Source organism: Saimiri boliviensis, chromosome 14 (genome assembly GCF_048565385.1).
Source record: "Saimiri boliviensis isolate mSaiBol1 chromosome 14, mSaiBol1.pri, whole genome shotgun sequence".
NCBI lineage: Eukaryota > Metazoa > Chordata > Mammalia > Primates > Cebidae > Saimiri > Saimiri boliviensis.
Window position 1 is genome coordinate 24,090,496 of NC_133462.1, and position 18,792 is coordinate 24,109,287.

An 18,792-nucleotide genomic window follows, 5' to 3' on the forward strand; every position below is an offset into this window, starting at 1 on the left:
TCTGCCTTCTCTACCAATCACTCACTCACTCACTTACTCATCTATCTAGTCTCCATCTATCCACCATCCATTCACTCATCCATCCACCTATCCACCAATTCCTGTAGCTATCCTTTCTTCTATTCATTCTTCCATACATCCATTCACCCATCCATCTATTCATATACTCACTCATCTTTTCATCTATCCGTTCTTCCTTGTATTCACTCATTCATCCATTGACCTACCAATCAATTCAACCAGCTATTCATCCATTCATCTGTTCATCTTTCCTTCTGTTCCTTCATCCATCCATCCATTCAAATATCCACCCATGTGTTATTCTGCTCACTCATCCATCCACCAACCCATTCATCCATCCATAAGTTTTTTCTATTCATTAAACCGCCAACTTACTCATTTATCTACCCATCCTTCCTTCAATTCATCCACCTATCCATTCACCCATCCATTCATCCTCTCACCCTTTCATTCATTCTTCCTTTTATTCAGTAAGCTAGTATTGCTCATATGCCAAGTACCCTGGGATAACAGAATAAATCACGCCCTTTATTACTCTACAGAGGTTTGCAGTCCAGTGAGAAAGATGGCCACGGAAAAGTCAACTACTTTAGAGGGTGGTAAGAGCCCTGTAGAGAGCATGATAAATAGTAGGTGCTCAGTAAAAGCATGTATTGAATGAATGAGTGAACAAGGGCTGCCATGGGAATGGTGAAGGAATGTTTTGGGCAGTAAGAGTGGTGACTACTTATGTGACTCAGAAGGAGGGACAACTTCACAGAAGAAGGGGCAATTTGAGCTGGTTGGGCACTCCCAGGAGGGACCCACATTTGAAATCATGGGGGAATGGGCAGCCCAAGGAGAAGAAATAATGTGTACGAAAGGAGGAGGTGTAAAAGAGTCACGTCATTTCAGTAACTAGAAATCTATAGAAATACACTATTTCAAATGTGGGGGCTTTTGTTGTGTATATATATATAAATAGATTATTTAACCAATCATTTATTTACAGATATTTATGCTGCTTCTAATATTTCACTATTAAAATCATTAATGAATGCTATTGTATCTATATCTTTGCGTCACTTAGCAATTATCTCCTTAGGATAAATTCCCAAGCATATGATTACTAGGCTAAAGGCATGCTTCTTATTTTTTAAAAAAAGTTAATTTCAGTTGACAAACTGCCTTCCAGAAAGGAATACCATTTTACATTTCCAACAACAGAGCATGAGAATGTCAATTTTCCCACATCCTTGCTATTTTTGATTTTTGTCAAACTTTTAATCCTTTCCAATATGATGAGTGAAAAAAAATGAGTCATTTTGATTTTTATTTAGCACTTTTGATTACTTATGAGGTAGAACATCTTTTTTAGGATGTATTGACTGCACATTTTGTTTTGTAATTTACCTCTCTGTGTTTACTGCTTAATTTTTTACTGAATACTGACTTTCCTTTTGGCTTATGAAAGTTCATTTAAAATTTTATTTTTTTTGGCAAATTAAGATTACTAAGCTTTTATCTGTAATACGTGTGGTAACTTTCCTTTTCTGCACTTTGCAGCTTCTAGTTTATGTATTTTGCAGTTCATGACTTAGTTTCATTTTTAGGCAGTCAAATCTATTACATTTTTTTAATATATATAAAGTTTCTGTCTTCCTTAGAAAGCCTTTCTCCAGCACAATATTAGAAGTTAGTTAGTTAACCCTATTTCTTTATGGTTTTAGTTGGAAGAAGTGAACTCAAGATCCACCTTGGTCTTCAAATGGCCAGTGGATTACACCAACGCCCTTGCTACAACTCTCCTTCGGTGTTTTGAGATGTCACCTTGAGAATCTACTGAAGGCCCGCCTGTAGGTGGAACTGTGTAAGAACTCTTTTTTCCAAAGCTTCCAAAATGTTGATATGTGTTGGCGTACCTTGTTTCTCGTAGACTCCTTCTTAGAGCCTGAATCAGTGGACCCAGATACAGGAACCTGCACTTTTGACAATCTCTCCAGTTGCTTTCTTTCCATTAATCCAGTGGTTCTTAACTGTTGGCTGCTGGTTATAATAATCTAAAGAGCACTTACAAACTGGGAAGCCCAGGCCACACTTCATCTAGACTAGTGAGATCAGCATCTCTGAGAGAGGCCTGTGAATTTGTATTTTTCTTAAGCTCTAGGGTGACTCCAACCTACAATCAAAAGCACGGTGTTAACCTGTGAAACGCACTTCACCCTGTTTAATTACTGCAGCTTTATTTTGTAATTTACTGGTTGAAACAGCAAGCTTGTCGTTCTTTTCTTTTTTGTTTGTTCTGCTACTGCTATTACTGTAGGTTTGGTTAATTTGTAATTGTCGTTACAGCTTCTGATGTTTATTCTTGGAAGTAGATTTTATAATAATCAGTTTCCAAAAAACGTTTTCTTTCTTAGAATAGATTGAATGGATACAATGAAGTTTAGCTTCCTGAACTTGGGCAGATTTCTGAAAAATCTGTGATCTTCAGCTTCATGATCTATCAATCATCAATGTCAGTACTTGCCAGTACCCCAGATCCAACAGCATTGTCCCTGGGCTACCTGAGTTTCAGGGCTCCCCAGAGAGCTTCCAAGAGGAAACCATACCTCACAGAGAGGTTCTCTCTGCCCTTCATCCCAACTGGCAGCATGACCTTGGGCAGGGCGTGTACCTTAAGGTCGCTCATTTGACGAGAGAGGGACCTGGAATATGATGTTCCCGGAAATATTATTGTTCCCGGAAATAATGTTCACTCAATCACTGAGGTAGCACTGGTTGTTGGCTAAGCCTGGAATGAGGTCTTGGAAGTTTTGAAAGCTTCCAGATGAATCCATAACTGGGAACACAAATTTGCATAATGTGCCTTTCAGTATTCTGTTCTTTGGATGATATCACTGTTGCACTCACCGTAATGGATATGTGCTTGGAGGAAGTGTCTTCTTAGGTGTGTGTCAGAGCTCAAATGCGTGTTCCTCTTGCTTCACTGTCTTTGACTGAGTATGTGCAGGTGCAGGCTTGGACTCGGGTGCCCCAGTAGAGCACAAGTCAATTCTAGTGCATGCAGTTTGGGTGGAGGGATGGAGGACCTTCCCAGGATGGGTCTCCAGCATCTTCCCCAGCTTCTCCAGCTGCCTACCTTCCCCCCTTGACAGCTCTGGTGCAGAGGATGCGGGCCAAGGACAAACTTCCTCCATGAAGGGCCCTCGAGCCTTCTTCCTTCCAGAGCTTGTGGTGTCCTCAGACACGTCCTAAGCAGAGCATTGGCTGGGCTGGCAGTTTTTACTTTGCTGTGTTAACTCAGAACCCGAAGTTTTCTAAGAAGCAGCCTCCTGATACATCAGGACTGCCCCTTTCACGTGCATGACCCATGGGCCAGATTCCTCTGGTGATGGCCAGAGGACCCACCCCAGGCTTTGGGGACACCTGAAAAATGTTTAAGGAAGGAATATGATCTGAGCTGAAACCAGATTGCTGTGGAGGTTAGGACAGATCAGGGGTAGACTCTGGAAGTGGGAAGAAGTGGGCTGCTGAGGGCAGACGGGGCAAGAGCATTGGTCCGGGTAAGAGATCCTGAGGTCTGGGTGAGGAAAAACAGTTGTCAGGGACTTGAGGTCACACAGTGAGTGACTCTGTAGAAGAAAAACTCAATGGCCCTGGCCCAGCACAAGAACCACGTGTCAAAGGTTCAGAGTAACAAGGACAACTTTGGAACATGGGCCTGTATTCTGGATTTTGATCATCTAATCTGGAACCAAGTCTTACCTTTTGGCTATGCCTTCTCCTCTTGGGGAGGCCCACCTCTGCCTGTGACCCTAAGGCCCTGATGCCTGGGGCTCCTCTTCATTTCTCTGGTGATCTGCCCTCGCATGTGTCAGTGTGTGTCCCATTTTCAATCTTTTTTAAATTTTTTCTGACAGTGCCTTGCTCTGTCACCCAGGCTGAAGTACAGTGATGCAATCTTGGCTCACTGCAATGTCTGCTTCCCAGGTTCAAGCGATTCTCCTGCCTCAGCCTCCCAAGTAACTGGGATTACAAGTGAGCAACATGGATTTCACCATGTTGGACAGGCTGATCTCAAACTCTTGACCTCAAGTAATCCACGCACTTTGGCCTCCCAAAGTGCTGGGATTACAGGCATGAGCCATCACGCCTGGCCCCTCTGTCAATCTTGAGTCTCCATGCATATATTCTGAGGTTACACCATAGACACTTTCAGGGGCCAGGAAGCTGACAAGCTAGAGAGTAAACACCCTATGAGAAAGTCACAGCCAGCCCTCAGGGAGGGCTTGGCATGATGCCCGAAGACTCCAGCAGGTTAAGTGGTGCTAAAAGGTGGGACCTTGATCCTGGATTTTCCCCACTGTGCCAAAAGAGCTGCTGTTTTACTGCTTCATGTGGCAGGGATGCGGGGCAGACATCCTTGTCACCGGGGTGAGCCTGGCCGTAGCCCTGACTTTATGTCCCATGGCTGGGGAAGCACGTGCTCTGTGGGCAGCACCTCTTCCCTCCTTGCATGGCCGAAGGCTGAGACCTGGGAGTGTGTTAGGATGTCCATTGTGACCATGCAACCATACTGTTTTCCACAACAGCTGCCTCTGCACAGTCTTAATGTTTTGCCCAGATGCCCATTAATGAGCCTGGGCACCCACAGTCCAGTGCTAAAACCATAGGTGCTCCCAGAGGCACTCCACCCCCAGGAGACCTGCCTTCAGGAGCTGCCTTGAGCAGAGACACAGGGAGATTGTGCTCTCCTTCCTGCAGGCCATCTGTAGCCTGTGACAGTCAGAAATAAACGTGTGATGCTTACTCTCCCCCCACAACCCAGAGTAACCTGGGACTGTGCACCCTCCTGGAATTCCCAGCGCTCTCAAGTTGAGGCTAGGATTCAGCTACGACCAGTCCTTGGCCTGACTCTTCTTTTGACCCCAAACTGCACCTCTCACTGGTTTCTCCTGAGGGCACCTCCCTAATAAGTCATTGGCCCCAGAATCCCATCTTAAGCTGTGCTTCTGGGGAACTGGCCTAAGGCAAAGAGAGGAGCTTAAGATTACATTTTTCTCTGACTTCTATATTTCCTAGCTCAGGACTTGTACTCAAGTCTGCTCAAAAACGGAGTCTTCATGTGACTAGCTGACCTGTGACTACTGACCAGTGATGTCACGGAAAGAGAGGGAGTCCCGTCTCCTGGCTGAACTTGACCCTGTCTGGGCGGACTATGAATGGCCGTAACTAAAGGCTGAACACTCACTGGAGCAGGGCATGGGACGTGGGAAATTCACATCCCCTCTGGTTCTCATTTTCAAGTGCACGCAAGTGGGGAAAACTAAGCCACTGGTTTTCAGACTGAAATGCATGGACGTTCAGTGGTTCCTGAGAACCGCTACAGGTAAAGGCAATCCAGCTGTGTGCAAGTGTCTGACTCCAGAACTGCCCCATCTCTGACTTTGGGCTTTGAGGAGATGGGTTAAGGGCAAACCTCGGGGAATCCCACCTGGCACAGAGTAGAGAAAGCATCTGGAACTTGTTATGCAGGAGTTGGCACGAGCTGGGCATCTCTCCAAGCTCAGGAGGTTTCACGGAAATTCCTAGATGAGAGATGTTTACAAGTTGTGTCCCCAGATAAACCATCATGTTTTCCCCTAAGAGGTCTCTCAAGGTCTCCATCGAAGCCAGTATGCTGGGTCATAACAGCTGTAAGCAGAGATGCTTCTGACCTCACTGATGAGAAGAGCGCCGACTGCCTAGCTTGTGTCATTAGGGGACTTTTAATGACGATAAACGTGTCTTCCTGCATTCTCCTTCAGCCTTGTCTACAAAACCATTTTCCTTCAGATTCTAAGGACTGGCCAAGGCACTTTTCCTATCCACAGTTGATCTAATAATCTTCTCTTTTTTTTTTTTTTTTTTTTTTTTTTTGTGGTAGCTTGCTGAAGTCAAAGAGGCTCTGACCAACAGGAAATACTTGATCACTCCACTAAGAAAATGTCAGAGAAAGAGGAAATACCCACACAGACACGGGTCATTAAAAAAAAAAAAAAAGAAAGAAAAAAAAATGCACCTTTGCCGTTTTGTTGACAAAAAGCAGATCACCTTGGCAAAGGACATTCTAGAATCTCTCCAGGAGAATGGACTGCTTTTTTTTTCTCGTTTTATATATAGATGTGTTTTAGGGTTTTTTTTTTGTTTTGTTTTGTTTGTTTGTTTGTTTGTTTGTTTTTTTGCTTTTTGGCTATTTCGATTTGCATATTTGAAAACAACTGAAAAAGCAATTAATTCAAATCTAAATAACTTTCAAGCTCAGAATTACGTTTATGGTCTTCTAGCAGACAAATTTATGGGGACGTCTGGGGACCAGGCCTCTGACACAGAATAAGCATCAATCTCTCCTGGAGACTGGTCGCGGGTTTATTTCTGAAACTTGTGTGGAATGAGGGAGCAAATCTAGAGTGTTTAAGATCTAATAATAATCACACACTTTAACACATTCAAATCATGATATTTCAGGAGACAGCAACCTTGGCTTTGCTTATAGCTCTAAGCAGGGCTGTTCCCAGAGGAGGACCGTCCTTCTGAGGAAAGAAGACACAGAGCTGGTTACAATCCCAGGGAGGATGTCTGCACAGAGAGGTATTTTCCTTTCTTTCTTTTTTTTTTTTTTTTCCTCAATACAATTTACACAGAAGGGGCTCGCTGCCAATGTGATAATTGAGAAACACCTGGTGAAAATGTCTCTCTATTAATTGACAATGGCTTTCTCCTCCCCAGTCCTCATCCCTCAGAAAGAAAAAATAAAAACATAAAAAAAAATAAAAGGCAAAACAAAACAAAAAACAAACAAACAAACAAACAAAAAACACGGAGGGATAAAAAGGAGCAACCAAGAGAGTTTGAGGCATATAATCTCCAAGGCCAAAAGGAAAGACATAATTTTCAAGGCCAAAAGGAAATAAGGCAGGAATTTGATGGGTGATTAATGGCCGTGCTGGAGCAGTGAGAGTGGTGCTGATGTCAGAGCCTCCAACAATGATTCCTCTTTGGAAAGAGGAAAAGGCAAGTGGATCCCAAAATAGCCATTTTTAAAAATCAGTTTTCTGAAACCTGTGATATTCTTCCTGAGTAAACTTGAAGCTCCAGAAAAGAGATGGTCCCTCCTGGAAGAAGCAATGAATGGGCTTTCCTAGTCTCAAATTCCATTGGACTTACCCACCTACTAGTCCCAAAGGATTGGCTGCATCCCAGAACCTCCCTGGACCCTTTGTTTTCACAGCAGCTCCTAGGAAAGCCCATCACCCAGAGAGCTTCATCAGTGACGATCTGAACACGTTGTGCACAGAGGAGATTTGACCAGCGGGAAGCTGGTCAAATTCATAACTGAAATTCGATGTGTTTTTTCTGTTATAATTGCGGTAAAAGATGTACTTTTGCAGTCAGTCTGGATCACTCCTGAGAAAGAGAAATAAATCCTATGTGAATTTCATTTCTCAAAAGAAGGTATGCAGAGTGCCAGGTGTGTGAACTCTCTTTGTATATCACTCCAATAGCAGCCTTATGTCATATATATAGTTGGTAGTCAAAAATTATTTAGAAGATGAAAGCAATGAATAAAAGATAATTGATTATCTCCTTAAAAATCTGTTGGTTCCTTATATAATTCTGGTTAAAATCCTAGAGCTGAGATTATTAAACTATATGATCTGGGAAATTCACATCCCCTCTGGCTCTAACCTTCAAGTGCACACAAGTTGGGAAAACTAAGCCACTAGTTTTCAGACTCAGACGTATGGAAGTTTAGTGGTTCCTGAGAAGTGCTTCAGCTGAAGAAGGGTTCAAGGGCATAGAACTTCCCCTAGCCTATACCTACTTCTCTTACTTAACTGGAACAATAATTCACATTTTACTTTTAATCACTGGGTATAATTTATAGACAATGAAATTCACCAATTCCAAGTATATCAGTTTGATAAATTTTGACAAACTCACATGGTTTGTAACTCCACCACCATCAAGATGTAGAATACTTCCATGACTCCAAAAAGTTTCTTCAGGCTCCTTTATAGTCACTCCTCTTTTCCTACCATGATCACAAAAACAACTGCTTTCATTAGTTTTTATTTCTTCTGGAATTTTATATCAACAGAATTATATAATATGAAAAAGTTTTATTTGTCTGATTTATTTCATTCCACATAATACTTCTGAGATTCATCCATATTATGGGGAGTAGTAATTTCTCTTTTATTGGTGAGTAATATCCTCCTGTATGACTATACTACAATTTGTTCACCCATTTTCCAGTGGATAGACATTTAAGTTGTTTCCAGTTTGGGGCTATTAGGAATATCGCTACTATGAACATACATGAAACAAGTCTTTGTGTGAAAGTATATTTTCATTTCTCTTAGGAAAATATCTAAAAGAGATTTTTCCATTATATGGTCATTATGTGTTTAGCTTTATAAGGAAGTCCCAAACTGTTTTTTCTGAGTGAATGTATCATTTTGTATTGTCAACATCAGTGGGTGAGGGGTCTAGTAACTCCACATACTGGTCAACTTTTGGTATTTTCAGTCACGCATGGAGTGGCATCTCATTGTGGTTTTAAATTGCATTTCTCTAATGACTAATAAAGTTGGGTGTGGTTTTATGTCTTTATTTGCCATTTTGTGTCAAGTCACGAAAGTCCTTTATAAGACTATGGCTGGAAAAGGACAAGAGAGAAGCCTCGTTGACAATTACTACTTATCTAACAAGCACCAAAAGAAGCAACAGCACTCTACCACTGGAGAACAGGCAAAAGCATGGTGAGAGACTCCTCCTGTGGTGCAGATGAGCAAAGATCATTTAAAATCTCAGGTTGTAGCAGTAATTCTGAGAAATATATTTAGGCTCATCAGCCCGCACCCAAGCACAAAATAATAACAACCCATTACTAATGGAAGTTAAAGACTGTGCATGGAGAGTAACCATGGCAACAATAAAACTAATTTCTGACTAGATTGACTCAAACCATACTAGCAGCCAAACAAAAAAAGAAAAATGTAAATATTGAGGAATAAATGCTATCTATCTCAGCAGTTCTATCTACACAGGATGGTAGCATTCAGTCAAAAATTACAAGATATGTAAAAGCTCAACACACACACACACACACACACACACACACACACATACACACACACACACACAGTCTCAACAAAACATAATAGAAAACAAAAATCCAACTCATGGTTGGACCCATAAAAAACCAGGTGTAGAAACCATCAAATAACAATTTACCAATAACAGTGATTAAGGTGTAAAAGATCCAGTGGGAGAAAATGAACATATCTGTAATTAGATGGAGAAATTTCCACAGTTAGGGGGAAGCCATAAGAAAAAAGTCAAATGGATATACTAGATTTTTTTTTTTAATATATGATACCAGAAACAAAGTCCTTTAGTGGACATCAGTAGACTCAACACAACTGAAAGAAGAATCAGTGAATTTGAAGATAATTCAATAAAATTAGACACATTGAAACACAAAAAGAAAGATAAAAGAGTGAAAAGTAAACCAGAACAAAGCATCCAAAGTCTGTGGGACAATATCAAATTGTTAAATAAACATACAAATGGAATGTCATTGGAATGCCATAGAAGACAGAAGGTGCACTAAAAAAAGTATTTATTGAAATAATGATCACTTTTTAAAAAATTAGTGATGAACACCAAATCAAAGCCCCAAGAATTTCAGAGAATCAGTATAAATTACAAAAGATAAGGACAAAAGTGCCCTTCTACATACATCACTGTAAATCTGCAGAGAGAGAGAGAGAGAGAGAATTCTTGAAGGCAGCAAAGAAAGAAAAGACTCTTCAAAGAGAAAGAAAGAGAAGAAGAAAACTATAGCAGCATTCTTTTCAGTAACTATGGAAGCTAGAAGACAATGGAAAGGCATTTTTAAAGTATTAGAAACAATACTATTAACTCAAAATTCTATATCCAGCTAAAATATCTTTCAAAAATAAAAGTGAGATAAACACTTTCTAGACAGGAAAGAAAAAAACAAACCTGAAAGAATGCACAGTTAACCAACAGGAGCCAGTACAAAATATGTTAATGTTCTTCAGGCAAAAGAAATGTAATATCAGATAGAAACTCGGATCTACATATAAATGAAGATCTCTAGAAACAGTAAACATGAAGTAAATATAAAAATGGCATATTTTTTCTTATTTTCATCACTCCAAAATATAATTATCTATCTAAAGCAAAAATAGTAACAATGTATTATGGAATTTATGTAAAAAGGAAAATGCACCACAATAATAGCACAAAGAAGGGAAAAAGCAATTATGAAAATATTATCATAAGTGTCTTACATTATACATGAGATAGTATAAAATTTTGTGAAGGTGAGAAATTCAAGATGTATATTGAAACCATAGAGTAACTACTAAAAATTTTAAGAAAATGCGTAACTAATATGCAAATAGTGAAGATAAAATGAAATCATAAAATTACTGAATTCAAAAGTTGGCATAATGAGGAAAAAACCAATGAAACAAAAAGAGCAGAGCTAGCAAAATGGTACTATTAAATCCAACCTTATCTATAACTGCAATAAATATAATGGACTTAAATACCCCAATTAAAAGGCAGAATAAATTGTCAGATTATATAAAAAAGCACTACTACTAAAAACAAATACATGCTGTCTACAAGAGAACTACTTCAAATAGAAAGGCACAGATGATTAAAAATAAAAGAATGGGAAAAGGATTTGCCATGCCGACATTCATCGTAAGAAAACAGGTGTGAGTACCTTAATATCAGATATAGTAGAATTTGAAGCAAAGAGTACTGTCAATGACAAAGAAAGACACTGCAAAATAATAAGGGAGTGAATTCACCAAGAAGAAATAATTTTAAATGCGTATGCATTTGATAACAGAGTTTCAAAATAGGAAATAGCCAAATACAGAGCCACACATACATATGTGAAGTTGATTTTTTGGCAAAGGTGCTAGGGTAATTCAATGGAGGAGAGCAACACTATAAGGACATAGAATTAGTTTTGCATAAATGGCATACATCATGAGGCACCCACATTCATAGTGAAAATGGTGACATGAGGTACATCAAGGAAATCACTCCAGGGGCCTTTGGTGGAACAGTCCTGGCCCCGTCCACTTTCTTACTGTTGTCCTCAGTGTGGTCATAGAAAGACATGGCTTTTAGATTCACTGATAAGGTATGCTTTTCATATTGCTGTTCTATTTAATTATTTTCCTCCATTTTTCTTTTTTAAATTACTTTCTTAGAGCTTACTTTCCTGTGGGTTTTTTTTTTTTTTTAAACTTCCTTGTTTATACCTAGCTTTTGTTTAAGTTTCGTTTTGGGTTCTAAAAAATTCAGTTATAACTGTTTTTCTGAGTCCTATTTTGGTTATATCCCACATGTTTTGACCTGAATAGTATTTATTGCTTTTTCTAACTTTTTTTTTTTTTTTGAGATGAAGTCTTGCTCTCTTGGAGTACAGTGGCACGATCGCAGCTCACTGCAACCTCTGTCTGCCTCCTGGGTTCAAGTGATTTTCTTGCCTCAGCCTCCTGAGTAGCTGGGACTAAAAGTGTGCACCACCACGCCCAGCATTTGTTTTTAGCTTCAAAGTAACTGTGGGGTATGTGAAGCAGGGTTCACCGTGTGAGCCCTGGTTTCTCTAGCACGTTCACTAGTCACTGGTTATTCTATCACTTGTATAAGTCTAGGGAGGCAGAAGGCTAATATAGCAAATTAAGCAAAGCAAATTTATTACCTGCAGATATCAAGGTGAGCCAGTGCCCCAGGGCTCGCTCCTGGGGCAAATGTAGTCTTATCTCAATGCCTCACATTATATTGCCCTGGAACTGATGAACCCCAAAAGACCACTCTGCCTGGGTTTTATACCCAGGCAGAGTTGAGTTTCTGGGCTAACACACTGAAGGACATCGTGTTCTAGGACGAGCAGGAACAGCCCGGGCTCTGTTCTAGCCAGTTCCTCGTTATCTCAGGATGTTACATTCCCGGCACATTCTATAGTTATTTTTGAGAACTACAAGTGAGAAAGGGGGAAGAGCTGGGTGAGCCAAGGCCATGTGGGGATTCATCCTGCATGCTGCATATGATTTTTGGCTATAGATTCATCTACTCTTGTCACTCTAATCCCATCTGGTTTCTGTCTTCTAGGAATTCCTCACATGTTCTGGTCTGCTGATCCACATTTTCTTGTTTTGCACTGTCCATATGTACTTATTCTCTATTAATTTTGTTTTAAAATATTCTTCTATTATTTTAGGGAAGTTAGAACAGAGTGGGTTTTGCCCTTTAGTCTGTTATTTTAATTCATCCTTACACAAAGTCTCACTTATTGAATGGTATCAGTAGTTCACTTGGGCCTTTCTCATACCCTGAATCTTTGGGGTTTATTTTTGCACTAGAGTCATTTTTATAAGTTTGTTCATCTTTGTTGCATCTTTTTTAGAAAGGTGTTTTTATGCACCAGAATAAAGAAATACAATAGGCTTTTTTTTTTTGGTTAAAATTATATCACTGTGTGTGTTTGTGTGTGTGTGTATAAATTATATTTTTTGTTTTTACTAATGAAATGTGGAAGAATTTCCTCAACATATTTTACAAGAATTCCTTTAAGGTATAACAGTAACTCAGGATCGGATTGGATGTAACTTTCAAGGCAATAAATATTTTTATTTTTCTGGCGGTCACAGGCAAAAGAGGAGACATGGTTCACTGGATGTTGGAGAAGAAACGAAAAAAATAAAGGAGAAGGCAGTTTAGCAATGGGATGGAGACAAAAAAAAGAATCCTGTACTCACAAGAAATTCAGGGGATCTTCATCCTCCTCTCCCCTTCAGAAAGGAGAGAGGCCTGTCTGATAAGGAATAGGAAGAGTTGGACTCTCACTGGTCAGTATTTTTCTATCAGGTAGGATGAATGTGTTAAAGAAACGGCCCTTATGTGATCTCTATAACCAGCCTCTCTTGAAAAATAGGTCACAATTCTCCATGCAGTAGGCTGGATAAGCACTCGCAGGTTGTCAGCTTGAGGGGAACGTATCAGAATGCTGACTTTGGCTGCAGATCCAAGCTATGTTCTCCAACAGTTTAGTCGATATCTTCCTACCTCGCTGGAGCGTGTCTAAATTGACACAAAACTTGTAGGCCAGAAAATTCTGATTAAGTACTCTCTGTAAACCTCAAGTGTGCCCTAAAACACATAATGACCGTTGAACTTGAGCAGCTGCAATTCCCAAAACATGCTGTGGACTGGCACTGGGCACAGCAGTCAATAGTTTGGGGCCAGTGGTGTAATTTGTTCTGTTGAAGGAGTCTGTAGATAAGAGACATTGGTGGTCTGGAGAAATCAGAGAGTGTTCCGTGGAGACACAGCAAAGAATGACCGGGCTCAGAGTGGCTGACGTGTCTAGACCTCCACTGTCTGAAATAAGAGAAATGTGGTTTGGCTGTGTCCCCATCCAAATCTCATCTTGAATTGTAGTTATTATAAACCCCAAGTGTCAGGGGAGGGACCAGATGGAGATAACTGAATAGTGGTGGTGGTTTCTCCCATCCTACTCCTGTGACAGTGAGTTAGTTCTCACACAATCTGAAGGTTTTATAAGGGGCTCCCCACTTCCCTGGGCACTCCTTCTTCTCCTTGCTGCCATCATGTGAAGAAGGACATGTTTGCTCCCCTTCCAGCATAATGATAAGTTTCCCGAGGCTTCCCAAGCCATGCTAAACTGTGAGTCAGTTAAACCTCTTTCCTTTATCAATTACCCACGTTCAGGTAATTATTAGCAGCATGAGAATGAATTAAGACAGATAGCCACTAGTTGCACATGGATATTAGAATTCGAATTTAAATTTAAATATTAAACAAAATACAAACCTCAGCTGCTCAGTCTCACTAGTCATATTTCAACACTCCGTTGCTGCCGGGCGCTGGTGGCAATGCTATATTGGGAAGTGCAGATGTGGAACATTCCCAACATCACAGAAAGGTGTATGGACGGTGTCGTTGTTGATGGCCAGGGAAGGACACAAGGGGATGTGCTGGACGTGACCCTGTCACTGTGGTTCCTAAAAGAGCAAAGTCAAAGGGATTCCCTTTCCTCTGCCATGCTCCACGCAGAAACGGAGATACCCAGATATGCTCTCCACACTCGAATGTCTTTAACATCATTTTACACATGCATTCCATTGAACTCCGCTGTTATTCCATGTCACCCACCTGAATCCAGAGCAAATGTCTCACTGTTCATAAAAATTACAGGAGAGAAAACCCCAGAACGCCTGAATGGGGCTCCCTGTGAAATCAAGTCTTAGTACATTGAGTTTAATCCAAATGTATTTCGAAAACAGTGGTTTCAGTTGTTGTAAACTACAGAACACATGGAGAATCCCTGGAGAAACAGATGTTAGATCTTCTGATAGCAGTAAAACATCCCCCCAAAAATCTTATAAACATGAACAAACTTGACTAATAGAGTATTTGGCAGTTAGGGAGATAGGAACGCATGGTAGATGTCATCCGGCTTTCTAAAAGAGTGGCATGAGTGTCATTAAAAAAGAAATATTCTTTTAAATGTCTGTTATTTAGTTTTAAAATGAAAAATACTGAATAGTTAAACTTTATTAAGTGTAAAATTGGTTTTTAGAGTGCTTTGGAATAGTAGCTATCGGGAAGCAAAACTTGAGAAGTCATTGAAAGCAGCTGCTCCGTAAAAAATAATAATAATAAGGAAAAAATCAAGAGGCTAATTTTTGGGACCAGGTTCATGGTGGAGCCCATGGGTTCATATAAAAGGCTGTTGTTGGTCCTGGGCTTATATCCCTGGAAGCTCTATAGCCACAGGCAGACCCAAGCCTGATCCCCACGGACCTGTGTTCTGTAAGTAGTTCAAGACAGACTCTGAGAAACTGGAGGCCCACGCACTTGGTGTAGCTGGCCCACCTTCAAGCATTCTCTCTTCTCTCTCATTTGTGTGTGTGTGTGTGTGTGTGTGTGTGTGTACTGGAACTTGTTGCTAGAATGTAAAGAAGAAAATGAGAACATGGGATGAGGTAGTGGGAATGACAGGCAGTTCAGAAGGCCCAATTTTCTTTCCAAGATAGGGAAGGTACATTTGGTTCAGTTCTCTAAGTAGTTCAATTTTTTAATTTTTTTTTCAAATGTAAGGAACTCAGGAGAGGTGCGGTTAAAAGCAAGAACTCACAGAATATAGCAGTCACATGTTACTGGACTCAGAGAAAGCATCTGTAAACAAGGGCTTAGAAATGGGAGATGGAATCATTTTAAGACAAGTTACTTTGATATCTACCTGTTTCCCTTACACTGAGACACACTTAGTACCCATCACACTGGAGCAGAGAACCCAGCTTGTGGGCTTCAAGGTCATTACAGCCCCTCCCTCCTTTGCTCACCTGCTACATATGATTAGTTCAGACTCTGCCATCATCCTGAACACTTTCCACTGTGAACTTCCCTCTGTGGCTATGTTTGATCTTCAGGCCCTGTCTCTGGAGAACAAGGCTGTGTGTAATGCTTTGCCTCCTCAGCAATCAGCACGCCCACCTTTTGTAGTAGATTTCATCAGAACAGACGAATGAATGAAGTGGCATTAGAGGTACACGATATGGTTTGGCTGTGTCCCCACCCAAGTCTCATCTTGAATTGTTCCCATAATCCCCACATGCGGTGGAAGGGACTCAGTGGGAGGTAATTGAATCATGGGGGTGGTTACCTCCATCCTGCTATTCTCATGATAGTGAGTGAGTACTCACAAGAACTGATGGTTTTATAAGCAGCTTTTCCCCCTTTTGCTCAGCACTTCTTCCTGCTGCCATGTGAAGAAGGATTTGTTTGCCTACCCTTTGCCATAATTTAAGTTTCCTGAGGCCTCCCGAGCCTTTTGGAACTGGGAGTCAGTTAAACCTCTCTCGTTTATAAATTACCCAATCTCTAGGAAGTCTTTATTAGCAGTGTGAGAATGAACTAACACAGGACATTTCTCCCAGACCAAGAAGCCCAGGTAAGAGAGACATGGTTGCTCAGTCAGCTCGGAGGATTGTCTTATGATGCTGTGCAGGAATTTACCTTCAGTCCTGGGATCTTCTTTTTTTTCACAATCCTACTCAAAATCGTAACCAACTTGAAGATGTAAGCAATTGATGACTGTGTGGTGATCCAATGCTAAGGCCCCATAACTGCAGTGTATACTTCAAGGTGTGGCTTCAACCCCGCCTGGGGGATTTAAAAACAAAGCCAATTCTCAGTAACTCTGTCAACCAATAAATTCTGTAAACATATTTGTTAGTCATCGGCTGTGTGCCTAAAGTGTGCTTGCTTCCAGGTCTCCAATCCTGCTAGAGGTTAAGATTCCTTAAATATAAAGAGCCATACTTTCCAAGGAGAAGCTGGCTGGCTATTTCTTACGGGAGCACAAAAGAAATGGCCTATCAATTTATGATGCATTGACTTTCACATCTTAAGAAATAGAATAATAATTACCAAATTTCTCTATTAAGGAAAAAATAAGTCAGTACTTTATACAGTAAATATGGGCCTGTACCATGATCTACACATATGCGAGTCTTCTGTAAATACAGAAATTGGATATTCGTCACTGCAACTATTTACTGCAATTGAAAAAAGATAAATAATGGATGGCTATGCCACTTGTTCATTAAAATTCTACAGAAAGAAAACATATACCCGTTATTCCTTTCATGAATTTGGCCACTGAAAGCTGATACATAATTGTGCTTCACATTTACTTCTAATTAGCTGTGAACCTGATGCAGGCCATACAAAGCCCAGAAAAAAAGGTACTTTTCTAGTTCTTTCTCTCTGGCCTTAGGCAGAAGAGGCTGGAGTCCAGTGAGTCACGGTCACTTGAATGGGTGCTGGGTCCACAATGCTTGGTGCATGCTGAACGGTGCTGGATGCAGGGTTCCTTGCTCATCTCTTGACAGGACAGGTGCCTCTGCAACGTGGTACCCTTCACCCACCAGCTTTCAGCCTGTTCGTCTGGGCAAAGTATTGATGTTTGCCTCAAGGGTGGGACTGGTATAGGGACCCTGCCAAGATCCCTATCCAAGCGATCCAAGATCTACGAAGCATACTCTGGAGGCAGTTGGAAGATAGTTCCCATGTAAACTTGTAACTTACTACCTTGGCCTGGGGAGCATGCTGCGGAGAGGACCAGAGAGCGAGGGAGGTGGCAGCTCCAGGAGCCACCTGACCAGCAGGGGACAGGAGGTGGTGGATACACATTCAGCTCCTCACCTTTCTGTGGGACCATCTGAGGTGCACTCTTCACAGCGTCTGCCAGGGAAACCCTCGTGCTGCTGGGCCTCAGTTGCCTACTGCAGTCACTTCTTCACTAACAAGACCTTAATGGCTTTTGTTCCTTCTCTGTGTCACTTCTCTCCACCCTCTCTGTGCTTCCTGTGGTCATGCCCCCACATAAACACTTTGCCCCCAAAACCTTATCTTGTACTCTGTTTTAGAGGAACCCAGTATCAATTCACTTGCATCTTGACCAAGACAGGTATGTTATGAGGGTCTCATGTTGCCCCTCTGCCCACACAGCTCCACCAGGAAAAGTGTTTCTGTCCTGGGTGTGTCCCTGCTTTTTTGGTCTGGTCCTCTGCCCTGTCCTTAGCCTGTCTTACAGCAGGGCCTGGCTTCTGGGAGGTGGCCAAGCCCTGCCTGATGATGCCTGGCAGGCCCACTTCTGAACACTGGTCCCATGAGTGATGGTATAGGGATCCTGCCCAGCATTCATGACCGGGGGACCCCCAGGGCACAAAAAGGACTGGGGTCCATTAGTCAGGGCAAGCAGCAAGGCTTCTGGAGACGTTTCTGCTGACTGATGATTAAAACAGAAAAACAGAGTGAGAAAGACTGCCGCAGTTGGTGAAACCCACCCACTCCCGGAACGCTTCTCACAGTTTTTGTAGCATGCCCAGTTAAAGGGGCATTTCTGGAAATTTTTGCAGACACACACTCTATTTGAGAGCCAGAAATCATAACCAAGAATCCACCAACTATCTCTGCGTCTGCCCTTTGTCTACCCTTCCCAGTGATCATCACACACTTCTCTTTCCTCTCTCTCTCTCCCCTCTCTTTTCTCTCTTTCTTCCTCTCTCCTTCCTGCTATCCCTCCTCCCTCCCTTCTGCTCTTCTTCCCCCCTCTCCCTCCTTTCTTCCTTCCTTTCTGCGTTCTTTTCTTCCTCCCTTTTTCCATCTCTCCTTCTTCCATTGTTTTCTCCCTCCCTCCTTCCCTTCTCCTGTCCCTTCTGGTCTTCTTCTCTTCCTCCTCCCCTCCCATCTTTTCTTCTTTCCCCCTCTCCTTCTCTCCTTTCTTCCCTTCTTCTCTCCCACCCCCTTTTTTCTTCCTTTCATCTTTTCTCCTTCCCTCTCTCCTTCCGTCTCTCTCCTTTCCTTTCTTCCTTCTTGCCTCCCCTCCTCCCTCCCTTCTTTTCTTTCTCTCTTCTTCTCCCCTCCCTCTCTTCTTCCTTTCCTCCTTCCCTCCTTTTTCTCTTCTTCCCTCCCCCCCTTCCTCTCTCCCTCCTTCCTTTCTCCCTCCCTTCTTCCTTCCCTCTCTTCCTCCCGGTCTTTTCTCCCTCCTTAGCCCCCTGTCCCTCTCTTAGCTTCCTTTCTGACTCCATGTCTCCTTCCCTTTCCACCTCTCTCTTCTCTCCATCCAAAGCGTTCCCTGCCCTCAGGATCTCCGTCTGC

General features: G+C 41.7%; 1 long non-coding RNA gene across 2 annotated transcripts in view; it reads left to right on the top strand.

The window, feature by feature from the left end:
- LOC104652815 (uncharacterized) overlaps window positions 1-9,314 on the top strand; it is a 46,795-nt gene extending 37,481 nt beyond the window's left edge. For both annotated transcript variants that reach the window (XR_012513404.1, XR_012513405.1), the window contains exon 3: window positions 1,731-9,314. This is a non-coding gene — a long non-coding RNA (uncharacterized LOC104652815). The remainder of the gene's footprint in view (window positions 1-1,730) is intronic.
- The last annotated feature ends 9,478 nt before the right edge of the window (window positions 9,315-18,792 follow it).